Source organism: Delphinus delphis, chromosome 10 (assembly GCF_949987515.2).
Source record: "Delphinus delphis chromosome 10, mDelDel1.2, whole genome shotgun sequence".
NCBI lineage: Eukaryota > Metazoa > Chordata > Mammalia > Artiodactyla > Delphinidae > Delphinus > Delphinus delphis.
Genome location: NC_082692.2, coordinates 38,293,669 through 38,311,641, shown reverse-complemented (window position 1 = coordinate 38,311,641; position 17,973 = coordinate 38,293,669).

The window sequence follows — 17,973 nt, the reverse complement described above, 5'->3', positions numbered from 1 at the left end:
GAGAAGTTCTTGCTCTCTGCCCTCTGGTACAGCATCAGCACCTGGCATGAAAGGTCATTCCAAGGTGGACACAACACTCTTCTGAATGCAAAACCAGCTGCTGAGTAGGCCCGTCAGGGGGCCAGAGCAACAGAGCTTTAGACCAAGAAACAAATTTTGTTGTTTTTGATATAACTTTACATACAGTAATTAAGATACACAACCTTGAATCTCTGTGAAATTTTACATTTGTAACCATCCATGAAACCACCACCCAGATCAAAATACAGAACATTTCCAGTGCCCCAGAAAGTTCCTCATGTTCCATCCTAGTCAATGTCTACTCCCCCCATCCCCCAAGGGTAACTACTATCCAGGATTCTATGACCATAGATCCATGTTGCCTGTTCTTGAACTTCATATGAATGGAATCAGACAGTGTGTGTACGTTTTTGTCTGGCTTCTCTCATTCAATATCATGTCTCTGGGCTCCATTCCTGTTATGCACATAGCTGTAGCTTGTTTTGAGTAGTATTCTATTGTACAAATATACCATAGTGTGTTTATTCTCCTGCTGGTGGACATTAGGTTGTTTCCATGTTGAGCTGCCATAGTAACACTGCTATGAACATTCTTGTACATGTCATTTGGTGGACACAATGCTCATTTCTCTTCAGAAAATCCCCAGGAGTGGAATTGCTAGGTCACTGGTTGGGTGTGTGTTTAGCTTTAGTAGTTCTACCAAACAGTTTTCCATTGGTTGGATGATTTACACTCTTGTAGCCGTGTACGGCAGTCCAGGTGTTCCACATCCTTGCCAGCACTTAGTATTGTCAGCCCATGACGTTTGCTCTAGACCTGCTTGTTGAACGACTTCCGCTAAGAGCCATCATACAGCAAGGCTTCTTTCTTCCTGTACAACACTACCTTGCTCCCAAGGGAGAGTTATGAACTGCCAAGGTGTTTTCAACTAGGGAACCCCCCATTGAGGGGATGGGTGAGGTGGGAGAACTGATCCTGTCCTGTGTGGCTCAGCCTTCTCTTAGCACCTACCTCTCTACTATGGTGCCACCCAGATCCTGCTTTGGCTCTTTGGGGAATAAAGAACTTCTTAGTTCAAAGTAACACAATCCTCCCTGGCCCCCTCCTCCTCACCCCTGGCCATTGGACTCTAGGGGACTGAGCCCAGCTTCAGGGGCTTCCTTTCTCATACAGACCCACACTGCCAATACTTCACTCCTCTGGCATCCTGGGTACAAGCAGGGCAGAAGGCACCCCCTGCACATTGTGTCCAAATCCTTCCTCGCCCACTGGCTGGTATCTGAAATTCCATTAGCACTTCATGCCTTTACCTCTCAAGGCCATGATCCTTGGGGACATGCCTGTGGCCCTGGTTTCCTTTGAATTATTGTTATCCCAGCGTGATAAAGAATGTGCAAGCAGGTCTTGATGAGGCAGTAGAGCAAAGGACACCGGGTCCTTGAGGGGAGGATTAAAGAGGGGATGAAAAGGGCCTATTTGCTTTTGGCTGACCTTGGTGACACAGACACACATTTCAGAGCCATCAAGGATGACGGCTCACTAAATCGACTTCAGAGGAATTGTTCAGATCACAGGTGGGCGAAGGTCTGAGATAAGACCATAGGGTCAGGGGAAGAGACCCAGAGAGGGAGTCTTGTTTGGGAACAAAGCTCTGGAAACAAAAGATTGCAGAGCCCGAATTGATGTGGGCAATCGTGTGAAGCCAGCCCTGTTCTTAGGTGCAAGAACGTGTTGGGGTCTAGGCCAAGCTGTGGGATGAGCACACAGGCTTCCCTGGGCTGTCCAGTGGGGCTTCTGGGTCCACTTATGATTTTGGACACATTCCCAATGTTTTGGAAGGTTTTGGCAGCCAGAGCCCCGCCATTCCCCCTCCTCCTGCCCCTGTCCCTCCCTCCTCCCTTCCTCACACCCTCCCTTCCCTTTCTCCCTCCCCTCTGTGTCTCCCTCTCTCAGTTTCTCTTCAAATTTTATTATTCTTTATTATTTTTAACTCCAATTGATTTAAGTGATTTAGAAAATTTAAATATTCAGGAAAGTCTCCCTCCTTGTCCCCAGCCTCCTAGTTCCCCTCCCAGAGGCAACTGATTTTTCCAGTTGCATATGTAACTTTCCAGAGGTAGTTTAATATCAGCGTATGTGTACACGTGCGCACATGTGTGTCTATGGGTGTATGTGTCCCTTTTTTTATACAAATGGTAGCACACTGTTCACATTGGTCTAGCCCTCATTTTTTTTTTTTTTTTTGCGGTACGCGGGCCCCTCACTGTTGTGGCCTCTCCCATTGCGGAGCATAGGCTCCAGACGCGCAGGCTGAGGGGCCATGGCTCATGGGCCCAGCCGCTCCGCGGCATGTGGGATCTTCCCAGACCGGGGCACGAACCCGTGTCCCCTGCATCGGCAGGCGGACTCTCAACCGCTGCGCCACCAGGGAAGCCCTAGCCCTCATTTTTTTAAATTGTTTTTATTAAATATTGATTAGTTATAAAAATAGTAGTTATACAATATATACCTATTAAAAAAAAAAACCATGATACAATAAGCCACCTGGTCCCTACCACCTCTCCTAGACAAAGAAACAGGGCCTTTAAAATCCTCTTTGTGGCCCTTCCCAGCCTCACCTTTTCTTCCCCTAAATACTGTCCTAAATGTGATGCTTATCATGCCGTTTTTTCCTTTATAGTCCTGCCATATGTTCATGTCTCCATACAATATGTATGGGGTAGTGTCTCACCTTTTTGGATTTTGAAGAGAAGGAAGTGTACTGCCTGCAGTCTTCTACAGCTTGCTTGTATCCCAGCCACGATTAGATTAAGGGTCTTGAGGTTCAGTTGAGTGATGCCAATCATTTTCACTCTGGTATGGAATTCCATCGTATGAAGACACCACAATTAAGTTTTCATTGCACTATTTAAGGACATTTGGGTTGCTTCCAATTTTTTGCTGCTAGGATCAGTGCTTGTGTGAATGTTCTGAATTGTTTCTCCTGGTGTGTATGTATGTTTGGGGGGTTGGTTGGGGTAAGGATTTCCGTGGGGCATTTGCAGGGGCCTAGGGAACACACATTATTGTCAACTTCAGTTGATAAGGGCGAACTGTTTCCCAAAGTGGTTGTGTCAGTTCACATACTTGCCAGCTCTTTGAGAGTTCCCTTTGCTTCAGTCCCTCGCCGATGCTTGGAATTATCAGCTTTTAAAATGTTACAGGCTGATACATGTGGGATCATAACTCATTGTGGTTTAAATTTTTTATTTCCCTGATTATGCACTTCGAATTTTTTTACTTAAAATATATTTTGGCAATTGTCCTATATCAGAGCGGTAAGGACTTCCTCCTCCTTTCTTGGACTGGAGAGTGTTCCATCATATGGAAATCTGACTATTTAACCAGTTCCTTATTGATAGACATTGAGTTGGCTCCATTGTTTTACAGTCAATTCTGCAATGAATAGCTTTGTATAGAGATGGTAAAGTGTGTCTGTACCTGAGGGAGTCTATATGTAGGTTTCTTACATAGGGACCTTCTGAGACGTTTAGATGAAAATGGAAGATGGTTTTTGCTCCCCTCTGGCCCACCACCTGTCCACTTCCGGCAAATTCCCTTAATTCCCCAAGTTCCCAAGATGGGAACTGTATCTGTCCTGTCTTGTTTCACCACCACACCTTTTCTCTCAGATGGTAATGCTCATCTTCCCCCCTTCCCTCTGAACCAACCCAGAACCAACTTGTTCACCCCTACACTCCACCCCCCCCACCACACACACACAGATTCCTTAGAGACCGTCCTACCCCGGCATCTCCTTCTTAGGACCATCCCCATCTTAAGAATTAATATTTCCTAAGGGGGTGGACTTTGCCTGGCCCTGAAGGAGAGGATAAGAAAACTGACCGCAGCCCTTACAGAATGAATAGTCTCAAAGTGGGCGGAGCAACAGATATATAAAACAACCAGGAAGTCAGTTGTAGGACAAATCCCAGCCCAGCATCTATTGGCTGTGCTGCCCTGGCAAACCTGGGCCTCACTTTCTTTATAGAAAGAGGACAGTAACCCTTCTCTGGGGCTTGGGGCCCAGTGGGGCCTGTGTTCACACACTTGCAGGTCATAGCTTTCCTTGTTATCAAGGACACTTCTAATTCAAGGAGCCCATGAAAATGACTATGGTAGACACAAGTTCAGGGTCTGAGAGCATCCGGAGGAAGGGGAAGGAAGCCCAAATTGACATGTCGGTTCACAAAGAACTTTTCCTTATTCTGCTATAGAGCCCACATATTCTCTCTTTGGTGGGTGTTTTAGGGGGCTCTGAACTTATGCAGCTATAAAGCATGCTACAGTGAACAGCCTTGACCTCAGGTCATCTGGCATGAGCAGGTACATGTGCTGGATGAGGCTCTAGAAGGGGAGCTGCTGAGTGCACTGGGCACCATTCAGTACATCCTCCCTGAATCTGCTCATAAGACTCAACCATAAAGATACTTCTTCCTTCCGTAATCAGACTCCCTTAGCACTTTCACCCATAGACTCTGGCTATCTGGGTACATGTCCTGTCTTCTGGGCACTTGTTTAGGGAGAGAGCAGGCCTAATTTCATTCTCCTGTGCTCAGCACACAGTAGGTGGGCACTCAACACAGGTGAACTGAGTTACCATTAACCTTCATGGAACATTTTCTCATTTGGTCCTCAAAACGACCTTGTGTGTGGGCCTGGCAGAATGATCATCCCCATTTTACAGGTGGGTAAGCTGAGGGTCAGAGACACCCAGTCTTGCCCTTGGCCATACTTGATCTTGGCCTCAGGCTGAGGAGGAACGGAAACCCAGGGCTTCTGACTCCCAGCACAGATTCACTACCCCTGGGCCACACTGCCTCCCAGGGGCTGTTGAAATGCAATTAGCTGAGGTAGGACCCTTGTCTCAGCCTTACTCTCTGGCTGTTTTTCCCTACACAGAACTAATGGCCAGGGCCTTCAAAGCCTTATTTTCTTGTTTATTTGCCAACAAAGATTAGAAAGATCAGAATATCTAACCAACATTTTTTGAGTCCTCACACACTCCAGGCAACCTCTCAGCTCATTTACTTTTCAGAAGCTGAGACATTATTATCCCCCTCATACAGATGAGGTTAAATGAGTGGTAAGTAGCAGAGCCGGGATTTAAACCCAAGCGGAGTCCACTTTCTTAACTTTTCTATACCACTGGCTCTCAGTCAATGGCTTTTAGTATATGACACTAATGAATTATCATTCTATTCTTTCAAGCCTCTGTTGAAATGGTGGCTCTCTGCTTGGTATTTTAGGGATGACAGGAAGGTCCTTGGGGGAATTCCCTGGTGGTCCAGTGGTTAGGACTTCACGCTTTCATTGCCCAGGGCGTGGGTTCGATCCCTGGTTGGGGAACTAAGATCCCACAAGCTGTGCGGCATGGCCCCCCCAAAAAAATTTAAAAAAAATAAATAACGTGCTCATTTTACAAAATAAAATAACAAAAAAGGAAGGTCCTTCACCCATAAAAATCTAAATACCTTCCCACCAGTTTAGGGCTGCTTATGATTGCACAAGTAGAGCTATATCCCTTAGGCTGACAGCTTTGATCCTTCATGAAAGGAGATACTCCCAGGTCTTTTGTCAACTTTTTAATGCTCAGTCCTGCTTTTCATGCCACGAACAGCTTTCTCCTTCTCTATAGTTCTTACAATAAAACAAAAGAGGTTTTACTCAAATGTAACATTAAATCACACTATTAAATATGACTTTACAAACTCCTCCTCTCACCACTGTCACTATTTACTAATTATCTGAAGGTCCTATCTCCTGTTACAGAAACTGGATTTGGATCCGCTTGCCTGACACACAGCAAAGCCAATCTACTGACCCCAGGTTGTGGTGAAGAAAAGTACAGTGTTTATTGAAGGCATTGAGCAAGGAGAGCGGGCAGCTCATGCTCAAAAGACCCAAACTCCCCAGTGGCTTTCAGGGAAGGGTTTTAAAAGGCAGTATTAGTGCTGTGGGTTGCATTCTTCTGGCTGGTTGGTAGTGAGGTAACAGGGTGAGGTTTTGGGAATCAACATCACCAACCTTCTGGTCCCAACCGGCCGGGGGGTCTATGTGCTTGTGGACAGCAGTTTTCCTGGTTGGAAGCAGGAGAAGTCTGGTTTGTGTAAAAACAGTTTAGGAATGTGTGTCAGACCTCATTATCTATATCTTTCAGGGAACTGGGAATTCAGTGACTCTGCTATGTAACTGATTTATAGTCTAAATTGTTATGTTTCCTAGCCCAACAGCTATTCTTTGTTTCTGTGTGTTCGAATTTCCTAATATTTAACTCTTGAGCCAGACTTTTGAAACTGAGGGGGGGCCTGAAGCAAAGCCTTTTACCTCAAGAGATGGGGAACATGGGAGGGGTGGCTTGTACACCCGAGAGGTCCTAAAGTGTCCCACACAGTTTCACTCCCACCTCGCTGTCCTCTGTCCCACTCATCCTGCCACTACGCTCAGTGCTTTCACCATCCATTTGCCCAATCCACCGATGCTTTGGCCTCCCTGCTCCATGGCCTCCTCTCCCCCAGTGATCTTATCTTCCCTGGCTCACTACTCAGCCCCACACTCAAGCCCTAGGCCCTCTGAAGATCCCATGTTCAAAGCTCTTTCTAGCTCTTCTCTTCAAGCCTTTACTCCCATGGGCCCCATAGTCCACTGATCTCACTACCTTTCACTGTCCCCTTCAAATCCCTTCTCCCCTCCTTTCCCTGCCTCAGCTCCATCGTTAGTGATTACAACTCTTCTCTTGTCTACAGCCTCCCCTCCCGTACCTCAAGCTTTCTAGATTGTACTCACTTGGCAAAACTCCAGCCCAGTTAAATCCAGCTCTCGGCCGGCTCCACCTGCTCCACTGTATATTTTCCTTGTTTACTTTGCTTGCCTCTGTCTGCCCCTCTAGTACGTCAGCCCCAGGAGGGCAGGGACCGTGCCTCAGTCCACTGCTCTGTGTCTCAGTCCATACACAGAGCAGTGGACTGAGGCACGGTCCCTGCCCTCGTGGGGCTGACAAGGTAAATGTGCATGTTTGCTGAGTGCATTTCTTTCAGATGGTGGTAAAGGATCTGAGAACTTGTTTATGGTGGTATCTGGGGGCAAAGTGGAGGATGGAAATCACATTGTGTCCAAGGAGGAACAGAGGAGGGGGTGAAGGGTGAGGAGGACAAGCAGGGGACTCCTCAAGTTTGCCCAAGGAAAATGCTGCTGTTCCTTCCTAACTGACTCTTCTTGTTCTGGGAGAAGATCTTGAAAGAGTTCTTCATTCTCGAGCCCAAATTACAGAATTCTAAACCTTTACCAAATTGTTGTTTCCTGCTAGTCTTGGTCACTTAAGGCTTCCAAGAAGACATTTGAATAGCCGTGATTAGCAGAGAATTGAAGCCCAGAGAATAGAAGGACACATGGGCACTGGTGGCAGAGCCAGGACTTGAACCCAGTATCCTGCCTGCAGTCCTGAGTTCTCTCCAACTGTCTGCTGTGCTGCCCTGCTGTGCTGTCATTTGCCCAATTGTCCTTATCCTTAAAAGAAGGAGAGAAAATGTTTTGTCTAACCCACACTGAACACTCTTGAAAAACACTGTGGAAGAGATTTGTTACCAGTTCGGGTCCTTGGACTCTTTAATCCATAGAAATTGATAAGAAGCCAGACGAGGAATTCAGGCAAGGCTTTATTGGGAGCAAAAACAAATAATGGGTTCCCTTGCTCGCTCTCCCAGGAGGGTGGGCTGGTCCCTTACATGGGGTGATGGTAGGGGCGGATTGGTAGGTCGGGCCAGAGGGGTAGCTTAGGTGGTCTGCCCACCCCCTCGGTGGGGCTGTGTGCAGGAGTCATGCACAGGGCTCACCCTGTTTTTCTCCTAGCACCTCAGAAATAGCAGTAGCTTTATGGCCTTTTTATGTCTTATTCTTCATAATTGCCCCAACTGTGCATGTATATAGTTATTTTTAGTCCCTTATCGTTTCTTTGTACTGTGTCGCTCTGGTAGGAGGTCCTAGGTCCCAGCCTATCTTAGATTGAAGGATCCAACAAGGCTCTGGCAAACCCGTATGACATGCTTACAGAGTGACACACATTCCCTCATCTAATCCCCACGGCAGCCCCCTGAGGTTGGTACTGTTATTATCTCCATTGTGTGGAGAAGGAAACGGAGACACAAGGAGGTTACACAACTACACACACAGGAAGTGACGGAGCCTCTGTGTGATTCAAGAGCCTATGCTTATAACCTTGATGCTCTAGGGTCGTAAATGCAACACAAAAATGACTTTTCAATTTAAGCAAATTTTTCCCCCGAAAGGTTTGAGTCCTGTCAACAAAAGGGACTCTGACCCTCTGAAACAGAAAGCAGTGTGGGAAGGCAGGCACTCCTTGTTAAATTGTGTGCTAGAGATATTTCAGCCCCAAGTCTGAAGGGGAAGCGCTGGAGGACAGGGGAAGGGGAAATGACACTTGGTTTGTCCCATTTTGTGCCAGCTGCTGTCTGTACATTAGCTCCACGCAAGTCTCACAGTGGGCCTAGGTCATGTGTTCCCGCAGCTAGTTGGTGGTAGAAGTGGGATTCAAAACGTACACATTTTACTCTATCAAGAGGCTTCCCAAGGCAGTGTTACATAGGACGTGTTTAAACACCACAAATAAGGCATTTCTGGGTCATGAGCTTGGAATTCAAAGTAATCTTGGTTAAGCCCCAGCTGAGGCTCTGATCATTGCATTCTTTCCTTCCTCTTTATCACTTGAGAACTGAAAAATTTTGTACAGACTAGACTTTCCACTGAGATGGGTAGAAGAGTTTGAACCAACTAATCGCTAAGTTTCGACTCCAAAAAAGGAAACAACTTGTTCTAATTTGCCAAAACTTAGGTCAAGTACATTTTTTTAAAAAACTGAATTGTCCACAGGATCCCATTTGGCATTTTTGTCTTTTTAAAGATCAGTGAACTAACGTGAGGTTTCTAAAGAGAGCCAGCCCAGAGTGATAGAACCGTGGCCTGGGGGTCAGGACTCCTGGGTCCTGGGCCTGGCTCTGGCTTGGGCTTACTGTGTGACCTTGAGCAGGTTACCTCCCATCCTGGGCTTCAGCACTATGAAATAAAGGGCTTGTGTCTGATGAGCTCTCTGTTCACCTCTAGACCTCAAGTTCTAGGATAGGATCATGGGCTCTGGACTCAAGACACTGGAATTCAAACCCCTGTGTCATCATTTACTAGTTGGTAAGGGAGCATGTTGAACAAGCTGCTTAACTACTCTGGGATTCAGTTTCTTCATATGTAAAATAGATGGATAATACCTCTGTCACGGGGTTGCAAAGACTGAATGAGAAAATTCCATAGTTCCCAGCACAAACAGAAGATGCATTCAATACTGGTTAGACACAGCAGTGATGAGGGTCCTTTATATGTTATTAAAAATCAATAAAGAACCAGATCATAAAAATCTAAGCTTCCACCAATAAGTACTTATTGAGCACTTATTCTTCATTTGTGGTGAAACTTTCGGTTGGCTGCCCAAACCATCCCCAGCCCCTTCTTGGCCATCTCCAACCACAGAGACTGGAAATCCCGATATTCTCTTTCCCAGCCTTGCTCAAAGCTTCAGGTGGCCATGTGATCCATGTTTTGGCCATGAGACATAAGCTACTGGGTGTCTTCTAGGAAAGTTTCTGTTCTCTGCTATAAGGGACAGTTACCAGTGGACAGCCCCCTACTGCTGCCCCTTCTGTTTTTTTCCTGCCTTAAAAATATATTATGTGGAGCAGTGGCAGCAGTCTTATGATCATGAAGCACAGTCACAGGGAGGAAAAGCCAACAAGCCAAGTGTATCAAAGTGTAGAGCTGGAAAGAGTCTGGGTCCTGGATGACATTGCTGAACAGAGAAATCAGCCCCAGCAGCTGCTGGCTGTTAGACTTCTCACTAAATGTTAAAATACAAACCCTGTTTGTTTAAGCCACTGTCATCTGGGCTTCCTGTTCCGTAGCTGAGCCCATCCTATCTCATACATCATTCAACGAACATTAAGTTTCTACTAGTTCTAGGCACAATTCTAGGTATGAGGTTTACAAGAAGGGATAAGACATCTTTGAGGTTTTACAGCCTATTCAGGAAGACAGCCAAGCTTTTTTTTTTAATGCAATGAAAATGTAAGTGGTGGTACAATTGAAGTCTCAAATGTTAGCCTGAGCACATAAAGGAAGGGGTAGACTATTGCTTCTAGACTGTAAAAGCTTTCAGAACAGATACTTTGTTTTTCTTACCAATACATCTCTAGCACGTCTCTTTGCATATAGCCAACACTCAATAAATATTTGTTGGATTTGGTAACTGTTCGTGCGGCTTACCCTGCATGAAGGATGATCTCACTTCTGTGCCCTTTTGAAGTTAAGTGTGGCCACAGGACTTGCTTTAGCCAATGAAATGAAAGCAGAATCGAAAAGGGAACCTTCATGCACTGTTGGTGGGAATGTAAATGAATACAACCACTAAGGAAAAGAATATGGAGATTCCTCAGAAAATTAAAAATATAACTACCATATGAACCAGCAATTCTACTTCTGAGTGTTTATCCAAAGAAAACAAACCCACTAATTTAGAAAGATACATGCACCCCTGTGTTCACTGCAGCATAATTTACAACAGCCAAGATATGGAAGCAACCTAAGTGTCCATCAATAGATGAATGGATAAAAAAGAATGAAATCTTGCCATTTGTGATAACATAGATGGACCTAGAGGGTATTATGCTAAATGAAGTAAGTCAAACAGAGAAAGACAAATACCATATGATTTCACTTATATGTGGACTCTAAAAACAAAACAAACAAACATAATGAAACAGAAACAGATTCATAGATACAGAGAACAGACTAATGGTTGTGGGGAGGGGGGTTGGGGGATGACGTGTGAAACATAGGTCCATTTTAGGCGGAAGCAGGTAAAAGCCGGTGCCGATCTCTGTGCTCTCTTCTCCCTTGCTGTTTGTTGCTGGAACATAAACTAGCCAAACCTGACTAATACAGTGAATGAATAATTAATTAAATGAATGAGTGAATTAATAGTGGCAGTGTTGGGAATGGATTAAAGGGGTGGGGACACCCAAGGCAGGAAGTTTGGGGCTGACACTATTGGTTCCCTACCCTCTTCACGCTCTCCTCATTCCTGCTGGCAGAGCCTGCATCCCACTATTGAGATTGAAACTGCCAAATGATGGCTTTCCCAGCCTCCCCTGCAGCTAAAGCATGAATGTGTGACCCAGTGCTGGCTAGTGGACCCCGAGGGAGAGTCTTCTGGGGGGCTTTCTGGAAAGGGCTTTTCTCTCAAATAGAAAGGACAGACTTTCCTCATTGTGTAAGCTACTCCACATTGACTTTTCTGTTACTTGCAGCCTAAAGCACCATAACTGATACAGTATTGATTGCTACAATGTGGCAGGAGCCCATGTGAGAGATGAGGCTTAGTTGAAAGGATAGAGAGGAAAAGATAGAGCTGAGGAAAGCTTGGAAGTAAAATCAATAGGACTCGTGACTGATTGGGTGCAGGGGTTGAGCTGTGTGCTGTGCGGAATAAAAGAGGTTTAAAACCCAGTCACTGATGTCAAGGATCCCAGTGAGAGAGATACATACTGAATGAAAACACCAACTGCACGAGGTAGCCTATCACGGGCCAATGTGTACTGTAGGAGCTGTGAGGAGGGAGGGATGAGGAGGCAGCACAGGACTTGAAGAATGGCTGGACTTTGGGTTTGGATGGATAAAGAAGACAATGATAGTCTGGGCAGGCCCTTCCTAATATATTTTAGACCAAATTTTATAGCTAGTACTTTACAAATAGTCTTTGTCTTAAAACTTTCGTTTTTAACTTTGTTTCAACCATTTTCACATAGTAGATGAAAGGCAATAGAGGGACAATCCAGTTCAATACCAGATGTACTTCAAATGTAAGCATCATTTAAAATATGGCTACTTAATAAATCATTAGGTAGATACACTGTAGGTCATTTACCTATTTCCTTGCTCTCAGATGCTATGGGTTTTCAATGCTTGAATACCTAAAATAGTGCTCTCGTGGGACTTCCCTGGTGGTCCAGTGGTTAAGATGCTGTGCTTCCATTGCAGGGGGCGCAGGTTCGATCCCTGGTCGGGGAACTAAGATCCCGCATGCTGCCACACAGCATGGCCAAAAAATAGAAAAAAAAAAATTAAAATAGTGCTGTGGTGGGCTCTTTTGGCTAGAGTTTTTCTATGCCTTAGATTATTTCCTGAGGATAAATTTTCAGGAATGGAATAACTCATTCAAAGAAATATTGAAAGCAGTGAGCCTCACCCAAGACACAGCTGCTATAATTCTTGATAAATAGCCAAATTGCCCTCCAAAATGCTTCTATCGTTGCACATGAGATTTTTGTTTAACATGAAAAATGAAAAACTGGATCACCTGACTCAGGAAGAACTTAGTATGTATTATGGCTATTTTCACCTTGTGAGCTTCGCCCTCAGGACTCTCTTTTTCATCTCAGCTTCCTAATAGTCAGGGTGGGCTGCTCCTGTTCTGAGCTCATATGGTCTGAATACATGGCTTAAGTTGGAGATATAGTTAACTGAGCTAGAAAGCAATATGCTTCCTCATCTTTTCTTGAAACAGAACTCCAACCCTTCATCAAAGAGCTAAACAAAGTAACCATTAAATAGCCAAGTAAATAATTCGACGTGATGACTTGTTTTTAAAAAGTAAACTCTTAGGCTTAAATAATAATTAGGTTTCTTGAGAAATAAATGTTTCTATTCTTTTCTCACTAATCCTGAATTATTTTCAAGCACAGCCTAATCCATCCTGATCTTGGTCCTCTGATTAGAATGGGCCATACTAATTGAAGTTAGAATTAAAGTCCTTGCAGGGCTGATGTAAGGACCTATCTGGCTTCCCAGACCAGCAACCTGTTATACTGGCTGTTGAGTCTACTTAACTCTCAGCCTTGGGCTCCCCCCACACACAGTGGCTGAGACCACTTTGGGCCCCAGATAGGCAGACAAGAGGGGCTAGCCACGTGAACTAGACTGTCATCTGTCTCCTCCCGAGGGAGAGGACGGTCCTGGGCATTGAGAGAGAAGCACAATCCTAGCAGAGACTGGAAAAGGATGTTCAAAGGGATGGCAGGAGCCTACCTCCCATTTGTAGCCTTTTTTTTTTAGATTCCACATATAAGCGATATCATATATGTCTTTCTCTGTCTGACTTACTTCACTCAGTATGACAATCTCTAGGTCCATCCATGTTGCTGCAAATGGCATTATTTCATCCTTTTTTTATGGCCGAGTAATATTCCATTGTATCTATGTACCACATCTTCTTTATCCATTCTTCTGTTGATGGACATTTAGGTTGCTTCCATGTCCTGGCTATTGTAAATAGTGCTTCAATGAACATTGGGATGTATGTATCTTTTGGAATTATGGTTTTCTCTGGATATATGTCCAGGAGTGGGATTGCTGGATCATATGGTAGCTCTATTTTTAGTTTTCTAAGGAATCTCCGTACTGTTCTCCATAGTAGCTGTACCAGTTTACATTCCCACCAACAGTGCAGGAGGGTTTCCTTTTCTCCACACCCTCTCCAGCATTTATTGTTTACCTCCCAGTTTGGCTAGACATCAAATATCTGCATCATTGAAAAATCACAAGAGTACCTGAACAATGAATTGGCAACCTTTTTCCTAACTACAGGACTAATCAAAACTCAATATAATAAGTTTCCCTTTACTTCTCTGAATCTCATTTCCTCTTCTATAAACCGGGGTTTAAAAACTCGAAAACTCTGGGGCTTACCTGGTGGCACAGTGGTTAAGAATCCTCCTGCCAATGCAGGAGACACAGGTTCGAGCTCTGGTCCGGGAAGATGCCCCCATGCCGCGGAGCAACTAAGCCGGTGCGCCACAACTACTGAGCCTGCGCTCTAGAGCCCGTGAGCCACAACTACTGAAGCCGGTGCGCCTAGAGCCCGTGCTCCACAACAAGAGAAGCCACCACAATGAGAAGCACCCACACCGCAACGAAGAGCAGCCCTTGCTTGCTGCAACTAAAGAAAGCCCCGCGCAGTGACAAAGACCCAATGCAGCCAAAAAAAAACCCCCAAAACAAAAAAACCCTCTAACTCTTAGCATTGCTATAAAAACCAAATGAGGTGATAACGTGAAGGTCTCTGAAAACAGATCAAGAAATTATTATTATTCACTTTTTTTTCATTAATAATAATGCAGCTAACATCTATATTGCAATTTACAGTTTACAGTAGTTCTTCTCAAACTCTAATGTGCATATGAATCACTTGGGAGTCTTTTTAAAATGTGGGTCTTAGGTTCAGTAGGTCTGGGACATGAGATTCTGCTGGTGCTGGTTCACACACCACACTTTGAGTAACAAGGGTTTGCAGCAATTTGCAAACATGAAATTTACTAATAGTCGATTCCTGACAGACTTCAAGTCATCAGTATGGAGCGCTGTTAGTGTACCCCACATGTTATATGATCAAAGCTCAAGGTCTGAACCGATTGCTGAAATAGACACCCATGGTGGCCAAGTAAGTGTTGTCTCAGGTTTGACAAACTTCCTGGAAGGTGAGTATCTCAGGAAAAATCCAAGGACAATGGGTCTCTCCTTGTAACCATAGCTTAAGTTAGGGCCCAGAGCTTTGCTCTGATAATTATTTAAACTAAGTTGAGGAAGTGGTGATTTTCATGGGTTTACTGCTTGGCAGGTTCTCTATACCCCAGTGCTGGGGGATGCTTCCCTCTAAAAACATTTATTCTCTCCTGAAAACAGTTTAAAATATGTTTTTTAAAAACTATTGAAAAGATGATGTAAAATTACCAGTAAGGACTATTTTGAGAAAGGAAGATCCCCACGATCCCACCACACAATGGTTTTTATTGTTATAGTTCCTTTCTAGATGACACATCTTTCTGTACTATATTTCCTTGGTTCTAAAATACCATCAAATTTAAGCCTCAGCATTAATTTAGTAAAAACTTTTTAGGGGGAAAAAAAAACCACCACAAGAACCTATTAAGAATGCCCATTGATTGAGATATATTCTGATAACGGAAACTTTAAAATGTGGGTTAGAATTGTGCCTTAGAGTTGAGGAATATAGTAGGAAAAAAGATATCAATCTATTTTACTTTGCTATATACCAGGAAGTGTTTTAAATTATTTGATTTTTTGAATCAGAAACACGCTCACCTGGTTCAACATTCAGAGGGTAGAAAAGTTGTCAGTGACTTGTTCCCAAATGTCCACCTCTCTGTCCCCTCCCTAGAGGCCCAGGTGTTTTCAGTCACTTGTTTGCTGGTCAAGAGGTATTTTGTGCTTAGAGCTGCAAGTGAAGTCTTCTATTTTTTGCCCCCTTTTTTACATGAATGGCATCATCTCATACTCTTTTCCCAGGATCTTGCTTTTTCACTTAACAAAATATCAAGATTGAGCCACATCATGCCAAGACCATTCTGATTTCTTTTGTTTTGCTAAGATTACATCACAAGCATTTCTCTATCTTTCTATACAATTGCTATAATTATCCTTCTTGATGACTGTTTGGTTTTGTGGGGTGACTGGGCCGCAATTTAATAACAACTCCCTGTTTTTGGGCATTTAGGTTGTTTCCAGTGTTTGGTTATGACACGGAACACGTGATGACCATTTAATCATTCAGCAAGTATTTATTTGACAACCATGAGTTGCCATCCTCCAGTGTACCGAAGTGCCCTCCCCCATAGGGCTGACAGTCACACAGTGGGAGTAGCCAGAGAAATGAATAAGAGCACAGAAGTGTCCCCAATCCCCCAAGGGGCCTCTGAGTATAGTCGGGGATCCCACATGGGGAAAAGAGAGATCAAGGTGGCGACAGATCCGCCTACAAGCACTGGCCGGTGTGAATGAATGAGTTGGTTACAGCTTATTCATCAGGCTTGTGAGCTTGATTAACATGCATCCACCTCAGATACAGATCCAACCCCCAGTGCCGACAATGTCACTGCCCAGGATGCCAGTTACGTGAATTTACAGAGGTGTTAAATAAAAAATTACAATGGTTAATACTTTGTAAGCACTTACCATATACTAGGACCACCCTTTAGGAGGTATTATTTTCCCATATATAAGAAAACGAAGGCACTGAGATGTTAAGTAACTTGGAATCAACATAGCTATGATTTAAACCCAGACCACCCAGGTCCCTGACCACCTACACTGTACTGTCCTGAGGAAGGTCATTGGACTCAACCCTGGGGTACAATTTGTCTTTGTTCTGTGAATGCCGGCCCAATCCCTCTCCCTTCTTAAATCTCAACAAGGATAAACTCGGGGTGCCTTTAATTCCCATTTATCGGATGAGCATTTTCCTAGGTTGAGCCTGGCTTTTCTTCCTCTCCAGAGAATTGCCTACCAGTACCTTTGAGGTGGGAGCTCTCCTCCTCCACTGGGGGAGGGGGTGCAGAGCCTCTTCCTACCCTGCAGCCAGACAGTGCAAGGGGACTCAGAGCCTACGGTGGCCCAGACCGCAAGACTCAGACAGCAGGGACCTAGGCGAATCCAATTGGCTCAGACCTTGCCCCAACCTTCCATCCCTCTTCCCTCTCATTCCCTGCTTCTCCCAACCACTTCCCCTTGGTTCCCAGACAATTGCCCGCTCCCCCAGACAAAGGCAAGCCTGGATCTCATCAACCAGCACGTTGCTGCAAGCACTGCCCCTTATGCCTTCAGACCCAGCTGCAGAACACATGTAATCAAACTGTCCCAACGATGCCCAGTCTCCTGCCCCATTTCTAATAATTCAATTTCTTCTCCTCTTCACCTCAGAATATTTCAAATGCCAAAACAAATAGCAACTTACAGCAATGGGGACCACCTACAGCAATTCTTCTTTGTTTACTGTAATGGAAGTAACAAGGAAAACAGGAAAGATTGGCAATGAAAACTGGGTTTCCCTCGCACCCTCAAACCCTGGTCCTCCTCAGAAGTAGCCACCGTGAGTAGTTTTGTTTCTGAAATTTTACGTGCATACACATAGGGAATTTTTTTTTCATTTTTGACATAAATGGTAGCATATATATTCTTTGGATCCTTGGGGTTTTTTTTTTTTAATTTTTATTTTTCCCATTTACCAATATATCTTGGAGAACTTTCCATATGAACAGATCTCCCTTATTCTTTTCTATGGCTGCAGAGAATTACATTATGTGGTAAATGAATATATACCAGAATTAATTTAACTAACTTTCCACTGAGAGATACTTAGGTTACTTCTAGATTTTTGCTATTACAACTGGTGCTGTATTTAACAACCCTGTGCATATATTGGGGTTCTGGGGGGACTCCTGTGGGTATTTCTGCAGAATAAATTCCTACAAGCATTTATTTTAAAACAGATGGTGCCAAACAGCCCACCAGACTGCAGTTTTTCACTAGAGACAGAACAAATAGCTTAGGCTTGATGGTTAAATCATTTAAAATAACCAAGACTCTATTTTATATGAGAGGGCATCTTTATGACTTAAACACACAAGCATGTAAACCATAAAGGAAAAGAATGATACATTTCACTACATTAAAATTTTAAACTGCTGTACCATAGAGACATCATAGAAAAGTTAAAAGACAAGCCACAAACTGGGAGAGGATATTTGCAATGCATTCAATGGAGCTATTATTAGTATCAATGTCTACACATTAATAACAGAAGGCAAACACTGTCCTCACCCCAATGGGGAAAGGCTAAGAATAAGCAATTCAGCGAAGAGGAAGGACAATGAACATATGAAATGACGCCTAGCCTCGTAAATAATCAGGAAAACATCAGTGAGACAACAATAAGATGGTGTCCACACCCTTCCGATTGGCAACATTTAAAAAATCTGGTAATACCAAGAGAAGGGAAGCAAT